Source organism: Schistocerca nitens, chromosome 12 (genome assembly GCF_023898315.1).
Source record: "Schistocerca nitens isolate TAMUIC-IGC-003100 chromosome 12, iqSchNite1.1, whole genome shotgun sequence".
NCBI classification, from domain to species: domain Eukaryota; kingdom Metazoa; phylum Arthropoda; class Insecta; order Orthoptera; family Acrididae; genus Schistocerca; species Schistocerca nitens.
This window is the reverse complement of record NC_064625.1, coordinates 36,727,789-36,747,903: the sequence shown is the minus strand read 5'-3', so window position 1 is coordinate 36,747,903 and position 20,115 is coordinate 36,727,789.

Below are 20,115 nucleotides of genomic sequence, written 5' to 3'. Positions count from 1 at the left end.
AATAGAATTGGGAAGAAGAGGAGTTTGTGGCACAACTTGACTAGAAGAAGGGATCGGTTGGTAGGACATGTTCTGAGGCATCCGAAATGTGGTGCTACAGAAGAATGCTGAAGATTAGATGGGTAGATCACATAACTAATGAGGAGGTATTGAATAGAATTGGGAAGAAGAGGAGTTTGTGGCACAACTTGACTAGAAGAAGGGATCGGTTGGTAGGACATGTTCTGAGGCATCAAGGGATCACCAATATTGGAGGGCAGCGTGGAGGGTAAAAATTGTAAGGGAGACCAAGAGATGAATACACTAAACAGATTCAGAAGGATGTAGGTTGCAGTACGTACTGGGAGAAACTTGCACAGGATAGGGTAGCATGGAGAACTACATCAAACCAGTCTCTGGACTGAAGACCACAACAACCACTTTAATTTCTGCCTTATCCACAGCCCAGTCCACATGAATGCAGAACTTTACACATTTGTACACGAGGTAACTTCGAGATTAAAGTACACGGCAGTAAAGAAAACTCGTACTCTCCAGTTCTCTCTACTTGAGGTGAATGTCATTGTTTTGACCGCCATGTTCGCGTCATGTATTGTGAACCAATCACGCAAGTCGATAAGCTCTTTTCGTCTTCGATGCAGCATGTTACGTCCTGTGGACTTGTGTAGATTACCCCCGTGAACAGTGTGGCAACTAATAAAATTTTTTGGAAATTTGTGGTAAGGACCAAACTGCTGAGGTTATCGGTCCCTAAGCTTACACACTGTTTAACCTAACTTACGCTAAGTACGACACATACACCCATGCCCGAGGGAGGATTCGAACCACCGACAGGGGGAAACTAATAAAAACCACGATATATAATGACTGGTAGAGCTGCAATATTTCTCGCTGAGTTCGGCAATGTTAAATCCGCAGTTTAATCGAGTCGCAGACAACGATTGTTAGAAATTGCAGAGATGTCCGTAAGGAATATTGCAGGCCTTACCCAGATTCCAGAAGGGGATGGTTGCCCCCTATTGCCCTCCTTCTCCCCCCCCCCCCCCCCCCCCCCCCCGCCCGTGAGGAGAAAATCGGCTAACTTCGGGCCGCTACGGAACGTTTATGCTCGTTGCCAAAAGAAGGGCCACCTTGCCTGAGCAGAAGGGCCACTGTGTGCGTTTACCAGTGCTGTGGATGGTTCTGGTGGGCAACCATTGTTTCAGTGCAGCCTCTTGCTTTATGTGCTGGACAGGTGAGTTTGTCGGATAATTACGCAATTTGTTATGACAATTTTTGCAGTGTGTTCTCTTTCAAGCACAATGCCATTATGTATATGAGGCAAAAGCGAGGGGTAAATTTAATTTTATCTATATTTTGCAACAGTGAAAGTGATGTATTCTGTACACAGGTAGTTGGAATGAAAATACCTTGCGTCACATTCTTTTGTGTTTTAATATATTACGCAGTTCATATCGAACCCTATAGGTCCATCTTAAGGTGCAAATCGTCCAGTACAGTTTACATTTGCTCTTGAGTGGGTTGAAATGTTTTTTTTCCGAACAAATAAGGAAGAACGTTTTCAACGCTTTGGGGTTAACATACGTTTATTTAATTATACTGTAGTCGCACTGCACTTCACGTCACTCAAGGCGCACATTTGTTTACAAGTTGGTTAAAAATGTTCTACCTTGTTTGTTCGGAAAACACACTTCACGTCACTCAAGACCAAATGTAAATTTTTTATTAGACGATTTGCACCTTAAGATGGACCATTAGGATCCGAAATGAATCTTGTAATTTAATAAGACACCAAAAAATTGTGGCTGGAGAGGTAAATTTGTTGCGACAGCAAATGAGTAATTTTATTTAGTTGAATAAATTGCTCATATTTCCACAGCACGATGACTGTAGTATTTTCCACTAATCTGTTAGCAGTGACAAAGAAATGGACACAAAGAGATGCGAGTCTTAAGACAGTACAGAGAAATCAATGTAATGCTAGAAAGCCATCAGTTTTACCTTGTGGACTTGGCAGTAGTCGACAACTTGTTGGAATGACTGCGACGTAGATTGCATTTTCAGGAAGTGACTGAACATTTTGCAAACCGGCACGATATCGAACTTCATCGTAAAAAATATCAGAGAATGAAAAGATAATACGTACAATCACGGGTGCCTGCAGAAACTTTCGCAAGAGGGGGGCGCGATTCCACAGTTCTCATCATTGATGTAACTGATTCAGTCAGTTTGAAAACGTGTAGTCCCTCAGTCACTAGATTTGAGAGGAAGTACGTGAAACTTATTTTATATTAAACGACTGACATTTTCCCCTTAGTATATTGCGTTAGCGCGCTAGACACTTCCCGTTCTGCAGATCAGTAACAGGGCTGTGCGAGAGAGGGTTAGAGAAAATATTGAGGAACTATCAAACCGTTTTCGTACCAAGCAGTCAGAAAAATTTCCCGTGGACACCGTGACAACCAAACAAACTCAGACACTTGCTGATGCCCAAGATTTGACCAAGTTTCTTTCTCAAACTTAATTTGATAGAGTGTAAGGCTCTTAGTCAAAGTTATGCCTTGGTCAAATTTTCTTTGATCAAGTCTAGCGCCTCGACTTAGGCTCCCGTAAACGATCAAACATTTTGCCTAACTTGACTACATTTGCTACATATTTGACCGCGTACGGTTCTGTTTGACGTGTTTGTCAAGCATAGATCGTGTTTGCCGTGTTCGACAGCAATTTTGACTGATGGAAAGTTTGACAAGATGGTGGACGTTATTTGTGACGATGTTTCGCCTCATATGTTTAATGAAAAGTTATTTTATTACAGTTTATCACATTACATCGTGAGTTCCCACAACCGTGAAAACCGCGGTCAAGTATAAAAATAAAACAGCACTGATAGGTACCAATATTGTAGAGGTATAGCACCTCTCCAGCCATATTTTACGCATGAAAAGGTAATGAGCAAGATCAATATTTTACGCAAAAGTGGAATGAAATAAAAGAAACCGAATTTCTTTGGTTCTTCCACGGACCATGTGGGCTATATGTTTCTACGCTGGGGTATTTTAATGAACTATCTTAGAAGAATAAGTAAAAGTAAATTTTCGCTCACTTGTGTCTTTCTTTACAGTGTGAGGGCGAAGTAACGCCAAACAACTTATTGGACGTTTCACTGTCCATCCGCATAAAAAGTTTATGTAATCATCAGGTTCTGAATGTAACGTTTCCATTAACAGATTTTCAATTGTATATTTGGCGGCCGCTGTGGACGAGTGGTTCTAGAATCCAGGCGCTTTAGTCCGGAACCGCGCTGCTGCTACGGTCGCAGGTTCGAATCCTGCCTCGGGCATGGATGTGTGTGATGTCCTTAGGTTAGTTAGGTTTAAGTAGTTCTAAGTCTAGGGGACTGATGACCTCAGATGTTAAAAGTCCCATAGTGCTTAGAGCCATTTGAATCAGTTGTATATTTCTGTCTCATTTTAAACCATTCCCAGGACCAACGTTTTTTTTTTCCTTCTTCTTTAAACTCAGTGTCGGAGACAGTGTTGTTGTTGTTGTTTTTGTGGTCTTCAGTCCGAAGAGTGGTTTGATACAGCTCTCCATACTACAAAAACTCTGAAGTTGTAGCCATACCAATTAGTGCCAAAATACAACAAATACGAAAAGCTTCTGCTTCAAAAGTAAGTTTAAATCATCAAGCTCTTTTGTTACGTTTACAGGCTTGTTTGACGAGGGAAAATTTCCTTTAGCAGATATTCATGGGCAGATTTCTCATTTTAAGCCATTCCATGAACCAAAGTCTCGTTTATTTCTTCGTCTTCTTTAAACACAGGGCCAAAGTCAATGCCAGTAATAGCTTATATCCTATAAACAAGTGCTGTTCCAATACATTAGTACACATTAGTGATGTTAAAAGACAGATAATGAATTACTGGCGTTTAAAGATTTCAGATGTATGACACAGGATACATTTCTGTGCAGCAATAGGGAGGTGGAATTTACGACGTGGGAAGTTTTGGTCCGAGTCCCGCTATGTGCGAAAATTTTATTATTCACAATCACAGTTCTGAGAGCGTCTGGGACGTGTCACTGCAATAATTTACAAATAAAACTTGAAACACAGTAACACGAGTGAATATTCAAAACACATCGATTATATGGTGAAAACCACCACTCATCGTGAGAACAAAAAACATAAAAAAGACTGACAAGGAAGAAACAATTAAGAGATAGATTAGTCTCACTGTCAGCCGCCTGTAAAGTATAATAAAACGTGTACAAGCTAGTTATTTTAGAAGACTTCTTTTCCAGTCAAGAAGATCCTCAAACTGAGCGCATAAGCAGACGACACCAGCACATTTATTTAGCTGTGGGGGAGTTCCATCGTAAGTAGCCTACTTTTTGTAGTACATACTGCTACGTCAATAACTAGTATGTAGCTGACAAGTTATCGTTTTCAAAGAAAGAAAATACTGCAACAGTTGTAATTTTTCGCACAAATTAGAACATACTTCACACTATCAGTACACTTACAGTATGTTGCGCTGGGGGAAGCTTCTTTAGTACTTCAAAATACCGCTAGGAGAATGACGAGTATAAAGTGGACAGGTTGTCACTTTCAATGAAGCAAAAGACATGAATACTTTCTAAATTTGCAGTGAATGAATCAGCCGAATATGTAAACAGTATCTGCTTTAATACGTCTGCTATGAAATGGCTGCCGCAGTGAAACGTAGAGAGCCAGTAATGTTCTTCAACGGGGCCCCACGTATATCAACATGGCTTCGAAATTTACATCGCTTTGCATCCACAACGAAACTGCTAGAAATGTACGAGGCAGATGAAGCACTGCATAACTTGCGGCATTCCCAATACAAAAACAGAATAATTATTTTCTTCAATATGCAGTAGTGTTATACCGTTCTAAGATGCCAGTGCCTACATTCCAGAAGCAGACAATCCCCTCCCATTTCTTTCGCTTACGCGTACAACTATGCGGCCGATTTTCTCGTTCTCAACATACGGTTAGTAGTGTCAAATTACGGACGTACATTAGACGGAACCGGTACGGGCATAATAAGCACAGTAATAGGCTGAAAGTTATTAATCCCTGTGAAACTGGAAGTTGAAAAATCAAACACGAAAAAAGAAAAGACAAATAAGTGCGGTTACAATTGGGCTCGTGAACTAAGGAGTAAAATAGGTGATTCAAACTACAGAATAAACTATGTCCTGGGAAATTCATCCTCTTTATATTAGGCCTAATAAGAGTGGTTCGAACGTATTGTTAGCGATACTATAAACATCGTTTTTTACCCGATTACATGTAAATATTGATTACATACGTATATCATTCATAAGGGATAGTACCTATTTACTTTACATATGGCAAGAGCATTATCAAGAATGCGCCTGTTCCACGGGCCTGTTTTATTTCCTTCTGTCGGGTGCGCTGTTTGTCCATTCGGTGTTAACGCACGTCCCACCTATGACCTCCCGCATGTTATTTCGCCGCCTAATTTTGGGTCTTTTTTTCCACTCGTTCCATCCATTATCCTATCTAATGCTATTTTAGGTAGTCGGTTCTCCGTCATTCTCGCTACATGGCCTGGCTCAGTTCAGGCGCAGAAAGTTATGTAATCAGGGTCTGAGTGTAAAATTGCGTTTAACAGTTTTTCGTGTATATATTTCTCTCTCATTTTAAACGAATCCCTGGACCAGCCTCTTGTTTGCTTCTTCTTCATGAAACGCCGTGCCAGGGTCAATGTTAAAAATGGTTGATCTGCATTTGTAGCCATTCTCAATATAGCATACACGAAAAGCGTCTATTTATTGGTAATGCAGCGTCCAGTAGTTCAGTTATTGTTGGTGACTGTTTGAGGTCTTTTTTCCCCATTTTTTTATTGGAAAGACTGTGGGAATGTGGAGGTTTTTGGTACCAATCGCCTGCATTGACCCATGACGTCATCTAGATACGGACATGAACCACTCACAAGTTGTGTACATACTCGCCGTAGCAAATATTGCAGGAAAGAGCAGATGCAAACCATCTATTTTGACCAGTGACGTAATCAAAATGACGTAGTCTTCGCCTGCTTTAAGCTGACATTCGGGTGCGGTGGCTGATGGGAGCGACCTTAAGGCATTTTTCGACTGAGGCATAAAATATTGAGACCACAGTCAATGTTTGACAAACACGCCCACCGATGACAAAACTAGTGAAGTTTGACAAATTGTTTGATCGTTTAGAAGAGCATTTACATTTGTTCCCAGCAACCACCGCTCCGAGTGTCAACTTTAGTAGTGTTTTTCGTGTATAGTACTGTAGCAGTACATCAAACAATCACATAAAATACACATCATAAAAAGTATTATCGTTATTAGGAAATATGGAAAATTTTGATACCAGCTTCTGCTTCGACATATGAAGTCTGAACCACAATCCAAGAAATAACTAATAATTCATTTTTGGTTTTTTATTTATTGGGTTGGGGTTGTTTTGGGGGAAGGAGACCAGACAGCGAGGTCATCGGTCTCATCGGATTAGGGAAGGACGGGGAAGGAAGTCGGCTGTGCCCTTTCAAAGGAACCATCCCAGCATTTGCCTGGAGCGATTTTAGGGAAATCACGGAAAACCTAAATCAGGATGGCCGGACGCGGGATTGAACCGTCGTCCTCCCGAATGCGAGTCCAGTGTCTAACCACTGCGCCACCTCGCTCGGTCTTTTATTTATTCCTCAGTAGTAAAACGAACATTAAATGAATGTCATCAGTGGTAATAATAGTTCTTATTTAAATAACATACATAATTTCTTACAGTTTTTATATTTCTTATACTGCAATTAGCCCTACACCAACAACAATTCTAGTTATGACAAACTGCCTATTGGCTTCTGTCTCGGGTTCTTCGGCCGACGTTCATCTAATGATTTTTCTGACGTTTCGCCAGCACGAGTGGCTGGCATTGTCAAAGCTTCACCCTCCATTGCCGGTGGTGAACTGGAGGGTGAAGCTTTGACAATGCCAGCCACTCGTGCTGGCGAAACGTCAGAAAAATCATTAGATGAACGTCGGCCGAAGAACCCGAGACAGAAGCCAATAGGCAGTTTGTCAACAAGTGGCCACGAAAGCCTCAACAATTTTGAATTCTAGTTATGTCATATATTGTTACATTTGACATGTTAGCATCTGTACAGCGTTTTTATATACCTTGAAGACAGCTTGTACATCCGCAGTACGTACTTATTCACCAAAACATAATCCCATAACTGAATACTTAATGTATAGACCCAAAATAAGTTCCTCTGAGGCATGAAATGTTGCACAGTGGAGCAACGATTCATAGGGTGTAACATGATGTACATATTCTCTTTGCTAAAACCTACATGTGTTCTGCACAGTTTACATTCATCCCAAGAATTTGGTTTCTTTAACATGTTACATGGTGTTTGAAAAAGAACTCCCTAATTTTGAGTCCCCCCCCCCCCCCATGAACCATGGACCTTGCCATTGGTGGAGAGGCTTGTGTGCCTCAGCGATACAGATAGCCGTACCGTAGGTGCAACCACAACGGAGGGGTATCTGTTGAGAGGCCAGACAAACGTGTGGTTCCTGAAGAGGGGCAGCAGCCTTTTCAGTAGTTTGCAGGTGCAACAGTCTGGATGATTGACTGATCTGGCCTTGTAACAGTAACGAAAACGGCCTTGCTGTGCTGGTACTGCGAACAGCTGAAAGCAAGGGGAAACTACAGCCGTAATTTTTCCCAAGGGCATGCAGCTTTACTGTATGGTTGAATGATGATGGTGTCCTCTTGGGTAAAATATTCCGGAGGTAAAATAGTCCCCCATTCGGATCTCCGGGCGGGGACTGCTCAAGAGGATGTCGTTATCAGGAGAAAGAAAACAGGCATTCTACGGATCGGAGCGTAGAATGTCAGATCCCTTAATCAGGCAGGTAGGTTAGAAAATTTAAAAAGGGAAATGGATAGGTTAAAGTTAGATATAGTGGAATTAGTGAAGCTCGGTGGCAAGAGGAACAAGACTTCTGGTCAGGTGAGTACAGGGTTATAAATACAAAATCAAATAGGGGTAATGCAGGAGTAGGTTTAATAATGAATAGGAAAATAGGAATGCGGGTAAGCTACTACAAACAGCATAGTGAACGCATTATTGTGGCCAAGATAGATACGAAGCCCACGCCTACCACAGTAGTACAAGTTTATATGCCAACTAGCTCTGCAGATGACGAAGAAATTGAAGAAATGTATTATGAAATAAAAGAAATTATTCAGATAGTGAAGGGAGACAAAAATTTAATAGTCATGGGTGACTGGAATTTGACAGTAGGAAAAGGGAGAGAAGCAAACGTAGTAGGTGAATATGAATTGGGGGCAAGAAATGAAAGAGGAAGCTGCCTGGTAGAATTTTGCACAGAGCACAACTTAATCATAGCTAACGCTTGGTTAGCTATTAGGCAATAAAGAATTCAGATTTTCTGAAGAGTTCTTGTTCTCTCGATTACAAATAATCCCATCCGCTATTAATTGTGAGATTTTTTGAAGAGGGGGCAGGCTGTCAAACCAGCCGACTGGGAGCAGGAGAGGCACCATAGGACATTCCAATTTCCACTCTCCTGAATATAGTTTGGATGTGCGGTAGAAAAATGCTTTATGAAGAGCCGTGGCACTGCACTTTGGCGTACTTAAGACCAAATAATATGTCTTACATTTCCTAGAATACATATGACTTATGTTTCAGACTTTTCAGAAAGATGTGCACTACAAGATGAACATATATTGAAAATTCAATTTTTTTTTTAATGTTGACCCAGTTTGCAAATGTCATAGACCCGGGGCTGATGCGCAGAGCAGTCTGAGCTATAGTGCATAGTCTACACGTGACCCGTGTTTACATTTAGTGATTTTGTTGTTTCCCCTTCGTTTACTCTCGCGTCAAAAGAAAACAAAATGGATATCTGTGGCTGGGAGCTATCAAGTGAATTAAAACACATTCACATAATTACAGAAGGCTGAAATATGTCATTAGCTTCAGATTTTATTTTATTTCCACCTTTCTGACAAACAAGCATTAATCGGCTTGCGGAACAATGAAGTTATTTTTGTCTGTTTGCTAAAGAAATCAGGCTTTTGATAACCTTTTTTTCCACAGAGGCAGTCAATGTATTTGAAATAAACTGTTTAATTCCACAGTACTGGCTAGTTTCAACTGTTCACTGCATTTTAGGTGCACATTTTCATTTTCTAGCATGTATGGCATTATGCCATAATAATGACCCAAACATGATATAATACAGTACTGGTGCTCTAAGAAAATTTACATCCCGAAAACCACGCTGAAAAGCTTAATATCAGGTCGAAGTCTATTTCATTGCGAATGTGCCCTCTAAGTATGCACTTTAAATGTGCACATTTTAATATGGTTCACGAAATTCCGATGCCCTTGCAGTATTTTTTGATGTCTTGTTTCTTTTATGACATAATGTATGATCTTTCAATGTTTCTCACATACGTATATACGGGCTTCTGCTTCCTACGTCATGATAGCTACCCAAGCGCGGTGTCGCCTGTTATCTGCGCTCTCTGGCAACTGCTGAAACGAACCTATTTCTAACAGATCATGTGAAAATATTGCGAATGGTGGTTTGAAAAGCGTTACTTTCAAAGTAAATATCCTTTTATGTAAGTTGAGCTATGTGCAAGAATGTACCATGAATTTATTAAATCACATAGCGTTTGACTCTCATTTAAAAATCAACTCTTTGATGACGAGCCATTTAGAAGAATTTCAAACCCTGAAGATCAGACATTTATGTCATTATTAAAAATTTTACTGGCACATTTGTGTGATATATCTTAAAGTGTAACACGCGCAAAAAAGATCAACAGTATATGCGAAAGCTTAGCTTCTCTTGCAGCTTGAGACCAGTATTATATGTGAAAGCTTTGCTTTTCTTGTAGCAACACTATGTACATTAATTTAAACTATTAACTTTCCCTGTTTGTGTGTTCGTGCTACTTAACAGTGATGTTGCTGTTGGCTGACTGCATCACGTGTCCTATGCTCTGAATATCCGCTGTCATCGGCTGGCAAGACCACGTGACATGAGCTATGAACGGCTTACAAAAGCACATCGAAATCTCGATTTCAATGGTTCGGAAAGTAACATGCGGTGTTTGGTGGAATTCCAATGTGTGCTGTCGTAATACGAAAAAACGTAGCGTACATGTTGCTGCACATCAAAGATATTTCCAAAACTTGTCTTTTTCCCTGAGTTTCATTTTCTGAAGTGCCAGGAAATTGTACGCACGTTTATAAAACCATAACCATTCAAAGGATTGATAAGGGAAAATATACTGTCACTCTGGAGAAAGTGTATTTTTAACCGGGAAAAATCCGGGATTTTTTTTTCCTTGTCCACGTATACACCCTGCTTATTCTTGGCAATAAGCTAATATTGTTAACAAGAAATGACTGTAAGGAATATATATATATATATATATATATATATATATATATATATATATATACCCAGGCTGGTGAACAGGGGTCGACAAGAGGTTCGTGAACTTACACCACTTATTGCCTGAACTGCCCATTTCTGAGCCAAAAATATCCTTTTAGAATGGGAAGAGTTACCCCAAAACATAATACCATACAACATAAGTGAAAAAAATAAGCAAAGTAGACTAATTTTCCTGTTGAACAATCACCCACTTCAGATGCCGTTCGAATATTAAAAATGGCAGCATTAAGTCTTTGAACAAGGTCATGAATGTGGGCATTCCACGACAGTTTACTATCTATCTGAACACCTAGAAAGTTGAACTGTTCAGTTTCACTAATCATACGCCCATTCTATGAAATTAAAACATCAAGTTTTGTTGAATTGTGTGTTACAAACTGTAAAAACTGAGTCTTACTGTGATTTAGCATTAGTTTATTTTATACAAGCCATGAACTTAGGTCATGAACTGCACTATTTGAAACCGAGCCAATCCATCTTTTACTACCAAGCTACTACCAGCAAACAGAAATATTATAGAGTTACTCGTAATACTAGAGGGCATATCATTTGTATAAATAGGGAACAGGAGTGGCCCCGTCACTGATCCCTGGGGCATCCCCCTTGGCCGTGCCCTACTCAGACGCCACATCACAGCCATTCTCAACACTGTGAATAATGACCTTTTGCTGCCTGTTGCTGAAGTAAGAGGTGAACCAATTGTGAGCTACTCCCCGTATTCCTTGAAGGTCCAACTTCTGCAGCAATATTTTGTGATCAACACGATCAAACTCCTTAGTTAAATCACAAAATATGCCTAGCATTCGAAACCTTTTGTTTAACCCATCCAGTACCTCACACAGCAAAGAGAATATAGCATTTTTAGTTGTAAAATGACTTTTTAGGCTGAACTGTACATTTGATAGCAAATCGTGTGATATAAAATGATCAATTATCCTTACATTCACAGCCTTTTCAATAACTTTATCAAATACTGATGGCATAGAAATAGGTATAAAATAATCTACATTATCCCTTCATTCACAACTGACCACATTGCTTTAATTTTATCCTGTGAATTAGCTATTTTATTTGCATACCACATACTCTTTGCCTTCCTAATAACATTTTTAAGCACCTTAAGATACTGTCTGTAATGGGCTATTGTAGCTTGATTGTGATTACTTCTAACATTTTGATGTAATTCCCACTTTGTTCTACATGATATCCTTATCCCACCAGTCAGCCACTCAGGCTGTCTATTACTGCTAGTACGATGTTCAGAACGTTCTAATGGAAAGCAACTCTCAAAGAGCCTGAGAAATGTGTTAAGGAATGCATTACATTTATCATCTATGTTATTGGCACTATAAACAACCTGCCACTCCTGTTCCTTGACAAGGTTTAAAAAAATCTCTATTGCTGTTGGATTAACTTTCCTACATAGTTTGTAATTATATGTGACATTTGTTTGAGTACAAAAGCCTTTTATTGTTAAAATTTGTGCATCATGGTCTGAAAGGCCATTCCCCCTTTTACTAACAGAATGACCATCTAGTAATGAAGAATGAATAAAAATATTGTCTATGGTTGTGCTACTGTTCCCCTGCACCCTAATCGGAAAAAACAGATCTTATGAATTTAGGAAATCTACCAACATCCTTTTTCTTGCACCATCATATACAAAATTTATATTGAAGTCACCACATATAACTAATTTCTGGTACTTCCTACTTCTAGCTTGAGCAGAAATGCTCTGAAGTTAGAGTTAGGGGATCTGTAAACAACAATTGTTAGAAGTTTAGTTTCACTAAATTCAACTGCCCCTGCACAACAATGAAATATCTGTTCAGTGCAGTGCCATGATAATACATCTCTGGACTCAGAATACTGTTTTTACGTACGTAGCCACTACTCCGCTACCCCGCAAGGAACTCCTTGAAAATGAGCCAGCTAATCTGTATCCTGGTAAAGGAAGCCTCTGAATTGTCAAATTATTTAAATGGTGCTCTGACATTCCAATAATTCCAGAGTCAACATTATCTTTTATATTTTGATGAATGTGCTAATTCATTCTCTACTTGGAAATATGACATCCTCTGAAGGTGAACCTTTAGTTAAAGAGACTTCCTTTAAGCAAGTATACCTATCAGCTGACTTCATTCTAAAAAAAAGGGCAACTCTAACACCCAACTACTACAGGAATTATTCCATGAATGATTCCACCACCACCCACTACACTGTAACCAGTAAGCTCTGTCAGGCTTCTCATGCCTATTGAGGTATGGCCCAACTGGCACCACTGAAATATGACCCATGCCCACTGCCATCAGCACCATTTTTGCTCATTACTGTAAGAACCAAAAATTCTGTGTATTTCACTGACTTTGTATTTTATTTCTGTAATCTGTTGACAATCATTGAGGTATTATTGACTCTACATTTTAGACTGGCCTCTGTTTCCATAATTACTTAACTTATGCAAGAGAATATCATTGTAATATAATGTCTGCTATTTTTTGATTACAGCGTTTGACAGACCATACAAATCTTCTGATTCTGAGTTGCTCAGCATCCCTGTAACTGCTTGTGTGTACTTTGATGAAAGTGTTGCATTTTTGTTGTATTTTACATATAAATCAGTACCTTTTAAATTTTTAATGATTTGATTTGATTTGATTTTTTATTGGTCCAGTTTTATCATATAGCACAAATTGTACAATTGATATTGGACAGGTCAAAGATAAGTTACAATAATACATAGTATTAGCAATTAAAATTAGGTACCTACTACAATTAATTTTGTTACTTATTCAGAAATTCTCTGACAGAATAGAAACAGTGCTTTATTAGAAATGCCTTTAGTTTAGCTTTAAATATTGGATGAGTAGTATTTTTTATTTCCTCTGGTATCTTATTGTGTAGTATTACACCAATGTTAATTATGCTCCTCTGATAGGTGGTTGTTCTGTGATATTTTTGATGAATATTTGATTCCCTTCTGGTACTATAGTTGTGTACACTTTTGTTATGTAGCAGTTTGCCTGTTTTCGGCAGGTAGTCCCTAGTGAACAAGATAGTTTCATAAATGAATAAACTTGGAACATTTAGAACACCGAGCTGAGTAAAATGGGATTTACAGGACTCCATCGTTGTAAGGCCACAAATTATTCTTAAAGCTCATTTTTGCATTCTAAAAACCTTTACACTGTGAGTTGAGTATCACCAGAAAATGATCCCATATCGGATTAGTGAGTTGAACTGTGCATAGTATGCCTGCAGTACTGTTGTTTTGCTTGTTGTAGCCTTTAAAATTCGTAGGCCATAGCACACAGATGATAGTTTTCTACACAAGTTATTTATATGTATGTCCCACTTTAAGTCTTGCTGAACCCAAAGACCCAAGAATTTTGTGACACTTACATTTTCTAGGGGATCATTTTTTAATTGGGCTTGAATAGACATTTGATTAGTTGGAGGAATTAAATGAAAATCGACACACACAGTTTTTTCAGTATTTATAATGAGTTTGGTTTTTTGTGAACCACTCAGAAAGTCTTTTCATAGAACTTTCTGCTGTGGACCGCAAAGTTTCTGGACTGGATCCAGTGAGCAATATGCTGGTGTCATTGGCAAACAGGATAGTTTTTGTGGGACTCATATGTTCAACTAAGTCATCCACATAAATCAAGAAGAGTAGTGGACCTAACATTGAGCCCTGTGGTACACCGTATTTTATTGGTAATTCCCTAGAAAGAAAGGAGTTGTTTCTTGTTTTATTCATTTTGTTGAACTCATACTGAAGTGATACTTTCTGCCTGCGGTTTTTTAGGTATGAACACAAACAGCTATGTGCTACACCTCTTATTCCTCGTCTTTCTAATTTTTCGAGCAGAATGTTATGGTCCAGGACATGAAAGGCTTTTGATAGATCTAGAAAAATACCTGCAGCTAATTTATGTTGATCAAGGGATTTTAAAATGCAGTCTAAGAATTCGAAAATTGCTGTCTGTGTAGATTTAGACTTTCTAAAACCATGTTGTTGTACTGTAAGAGGTGCATATTTATTTATGTCTTTTATTATTACTATTATTATTATTATTTGGTGAATAACCTTATTAATGAGAAAAGTGCTGAGTTGCACCACATTAAACTTTATCTCCACTTATAACTGTCTGTGTAAGTCAGTTCAAAGGCCAGAGGATGGCAACGGCATACTACCCTGCCTAGTAAAGCTTTGTGTTATTCAAAGAGAGCTTTAAGTTGATATAACAGTTTTCCTGCTTTTTTTGTAACTGTGTTATCAGAAATAATTAAGAAGTCATTTGTATCATCTGATGTAATATTAACACTGTCGCATGTGACTGCTACTTTTTCCCAGTACTGATTTCTAACTGTCCAGGCAGCCCTGCATTTGCCATCTATTCTTGTTTTATGATCGCTAGTCTTTGTATCTTTTTAAATTGAAGGCAATGAAGTCTATGTGATTCACTGTGCTTTGACATGTTGTAGAAGTTCATTACTGAAGTTCTTTTTATCTTTTTGACCTCACATGTAGTCCACTGTTGTAAATGTTAACAATTTCTTTCGTTTGAATTTTTCACATTGCCCTTTACTACTTTTTGGCAACACTTATTAAGTGCACTGCCTGGGAAAATGGACCATAATGGGATGAGGAGACAAAACAAAACTTGATGGTTTGAGAGGGTAACAGTATGTAATGTTATTTCAGTGATTACAATATCAGGGTGTATATGCCGCAGAACAACCGAGAAATGCAGGATATTTTTTTTTAATTTGGGACAAAATCGGAAAATAGCTAGGAAATTTTTAGAATTCCAGGAAATTTTCATTATTTTAGTTTTCAGTTAAATTTCTGTAAAAGAATTTGGCTTCAGCCTGCTACTGCAGAATAATGCTGCAGCAGCAAAACATAAATGAGAGAATAACACCAAAATAAGACATTATTTGTAAACAAAATGTGCTATTTGTAACAACAAAACACAGTCCACATACAAGTGTCTGCCACCACCAAAATGTGTTAAAGGATTTAAGATGAAGACTATGCAATACTTTGTAACAGCAAAGTGCTTTCAATGAGAGTAACATCACAACTATTTACGTTTCTAACAGATCACGGGAAAATATTGTGAATGGTGGTTTGTGAAGCATTACTTAGTAAATTTCCTTCTACACAAGCAAATCATGTTACATGTGAGAATCTGGACTAACCACTTTGAAAAATTTTAGGCTCAGAAGATGAGCCATTTATGCCATCATTTAAACTTTTACTGGCACATTCATGTTTGATATGTTTAAAGGGTAACACACATCAAAAAAGACCAATCTTTAATGTTAGTTTTTCATATTTATTTTTGTTCTTTCATAGATTAAAAATTATGAAATAGTGATGGCAAAAAGTATAATTACTTTTTCGCAATAAAGAACAGCGGTGATTGTTTATTTCCTATTGTACTTCAATGAAACATGAGTAATTCATAGTCATACCAACAGTGTTTGTCGGTATATTGCTTGATATTTTAGAGTCCTCCAAGATTTCTATGGAATGACGAGCTACGTTAGTGTAATGGTTAAGGTGTTTGGCTGCCGATTCACAGGTTCTGATATCAAACCTTGTTCTGAATTTAATATTTTCTTTATTTAAAAAGAATATTGAAGTGTCTTACTTCATGAATTTTATTCGTTTGAATGAAACTTTTTGAAATTTCTAATGCTCTATCTCTTCATTATAACCATAATAGGTTTTCGGTTTTTCTAATTTTGTCCTCCAATATTTCTTTTCACAGGAATTAAAAACAATGAAAAGGTACACATACAATATTCATGTTATCTATTTTGTTTGTATATAGATATATTCTTTTGCGACAGTATTAAAAGTATTATTTAGAGCAGAATTTGAAATATATTCCTCTTCTGCAACTGTAATAAGCATCTTATTTAGAACAGATGCATTTTTCTCTTTTGAAGCTTCTTCAGTGGACAATTTTGTCTCCTCCATTGCCAAGTAACCTTTCGTAGTTCTGTGCTGCACTAACACAATATTCAACATTTGTGTTGGCTGATCAGTGTATTAGCAAATAAATGCTGTTTGTGTGTGCCAAACACAAAAATTATATTTGACATAGCTCAGAGCACTTCACTGATACAAAAACAGTAGGACTTGAATATACTGTGTAAGTCCACAGTTTTGTTTAATGTATTTTGTCTACTTCCTTTTGATTTATTGAAGTGCTTTAAAATAAAGCCAAACATGCCCAGTGTAAATAAAACTTTTATTACAGTCGCGAAAGACGGAATATTTCTCAATATTACATACGATACCTATCTGGTACTTAAATTAAATAAGATATTGTTATACAGTAAATTTTATATGAAATTTAGGTATCTTGTCCACATTTCATTCTCAACATTGTGGCAACTAAAATCGACCATACAGAAAGTATATGTAAAGGCCTTTACAAATGTCTGCTTGTGTCTGTGTATATGCGGATGGATATGTGTGTGTGTGCGAGTGTATACCCGTCCTTTTTTCCCCCTAAGGTAAGTCTTTCCGCTCCCGGGATTGGAATGACTCCTTACCCTCTCCCTTAAAACCCACTTCCTTTCATCTTTCCCTCTCCTTCCCTCTTTCCTGACGAAGCAACCGTTTGTTGCGAAAGCTAGAATTTTGTGTGTATGTTTGTGTTTGTTTGTGTGTCTATCGACCTGCCAGCGCTTTTGTTTGGTATATATATATATATATATATATATATATATATATATATATATATATATATATATATATATATATATTACATGTGGACATTTGTACTTCTTGTACCTTGAAAGAGAAAGAGGTCTTTCACAATGGAATATGTGGTACTTGCAAATGAACTGAGTTTCTTTAATTGCATAACAATTTTACCTGTCTTGAGAATGGAAATTTGGGTTTATTTCCAGTAGCTTCTACTGCAAAATGTATTGAACTTGTAAATGGATTTTGATAATACTTCTGCTTAATTTGGTTTCACTTATTGATTATTGGTGTGTAGTAGATTAATAATGTAACTGGAAGACTGATAAGTACAGTGCTGACAAGATTTCCTGTATTGCAATGTTTTTAAATTTGAATTGAAATTTGTTCCGAGGTATATGACCATTTTGTACCTTGGATCACATTTTCATTTGGAAAAACCTTAATTTTCCAGATTCGTTTTTGTAACTTAAGGAAACAATATTTATAAATGGAATAAGAAAATATATTAAACTTATTACAGGGACAGCTAGAGGTGAAACCCCAATAAGTGTACCATGGCACAAGAATTTCCCCTATTGTTATTTTCCTATAGATAACACTGTTGTTCACAAATACTTGACAGGCCTTCCAACGTTTTCCACTGGATCATTTACATAGATTTTAAACAGTGCCACCTGTATCACCCTCTCCTGGGATAATCATAAAGTTACTTGAAACTTTCTGGCATATTAAAACTGTGTGCCGGACCGAGACTTGAACTCGGGACCTTTGCCTTTCGTGGGCAAGTGCTCTACCAACTGAGCTACCCAAGCATGACTCACGCCCTGTCCTCACAGCTTTACTTCTGCCAGTACCTCGTCTCCTACCTTCCAAACTTTACAGAAGCTCTCCTGCGAACCTTGCAGAACTAGCACTCCTGAAATAAAGAATATTGCGGAGACTTGGATTAGCCACAGCCTGGGGGATGTTTCCAGAATGAGATTTTCACTCTGCAGTGGAGTGTGCGCTGATATGAAACTTTCTGGCAGATTAAAACTGTGTGCCGGACCGAGACTCGAACTCGGGACCTTTGCCTTTCGCGGGCAAGTGCTCATATCAGCGCACACTCCGCTGCAGAGTGAAAATCTCATTCTGGAAACATCCCCCAGGCTGTGGCTAAGCCATGTCTCCGCTATATCCTTTCTTTCAGGAGTGCTAGTTCTGCAAGGTTCACAGGAGAGATTCTGTAAAGTTTGGAATGTAGGAGATGAGGTACTGGCAGAAGTAAAGCTGTGAGGACGGGGGCGTGAGTCGTGCTTGGGTAGCTCAGTTGGTAGAGCACTTGCCCGCGAAAGGCAAAGGTCCCGAGTTCGAGTCTCGACCTGGCACACAGTTTTAATCTGCCAGGACGTTTCATATCAGCGCACACTCTGCTGCAGAGTGAAAAATCTCATTCTGGATTAAGTTACTTGTAGATCTATTGATTTTGTTCCACTAAGAATGACATTTTGATTTCTCTGCTAGGAAGTCCTGCACCCTGTCACAAATCTTGTCTAGTAATCAGTATGCTCTTATTTTGTTCAATAAAAGACAGTGTGGAAATCTACTGAATGTCTGCAGGAAGTAAAACAATGTGGTAAAAATTGGGGAACTTTCGTCTACAATACTATTCATCTCATAGACAAACAGAGTGAGCCGTGCTTCACAAGATCTCTGTTAAGTAATCACTTTTGATTCTATAGAGGAAGTTTATGTTATCAATTATTTATTTATTGTTTATTTGGCCTTCAGCATGAGTACACTATTTAACCAGTAATATTTAAAACTGGAATTTCATTAACTTAGATTTGAACATTCATTAATATAAATGAACAGTGCTCCTTCAGTATTGTGTAAATAAATTCAAACTTAACTTCTAAACACTGGAATTCTTGATACAAAATATATAAAATAAAAAAAAGTAAAAGGAAATTAGATAAAAAGATGTTACACATTGACTAAGGTTAGATTTTAAAACTGACTGAAATAAATCTTGACAGACATTCAAGCACTGCTCTATCATTCTTTATTCAAAAGGTCACAATATACGAGTTCTGCTATTGTGTACATTTGTTTGAGGACCCTTCCTGAAAACAGTAATGACTTGCACATTCTTCCAATCATTTGGTATCCTTCATTGCTGCAGCAACTTGCTGCCAGAAGATGAGACACTTCTTTCACACAGTGTGATCTTCTAGGTTTACAGTGGCAAATAATAAATCTGTGGCTTTTTGCCTGTAGTATTAGTGATGTGTTCAGACTGAGATGTCTTGTTGCACCTCATATTTCCACTGCATTGTTCAGATTTTATACTAAAAAAATTATCTGTAGCAGTAACAGTGTTAAAGGTCTAATTTAGAGTCTAGTTCCTCCTATCACACAGAACACAAAAGACTGTCTAAACATTGTTACTGTTTTAGAAACCAACAAACAGATGCCATGAATAACAAAAAGTGTGGAAGTTGCCTTGATCAGAGAAATAAAAGACAAGTATCGTGGGTTGGAAAGGCAGTCCAACGAGGTCCATTTCGCTACTTTAGGTAAGCTTTTTAGTGATAGAAAGTTCTAATAAACTAAACAAATTCAATTCTATTTCCAGAAATGTTATTAGATGCCAAATTTTCATCATACATGATAAAACTATGTCTCATACAAGGACTCTGAAATGTACGCTTGTGCAGAGGAAAATCATTCCATATATTACAATCCTGAGGCTACAGTAAATTCAGTCAGCCCTCTCACCTTCACATACTATCTATTAATGTTTGCCAGACATTGTGGAGAAAAGCCTGTGTGGAATTTACAGATGTCAGTGGCAATTTGAAGCA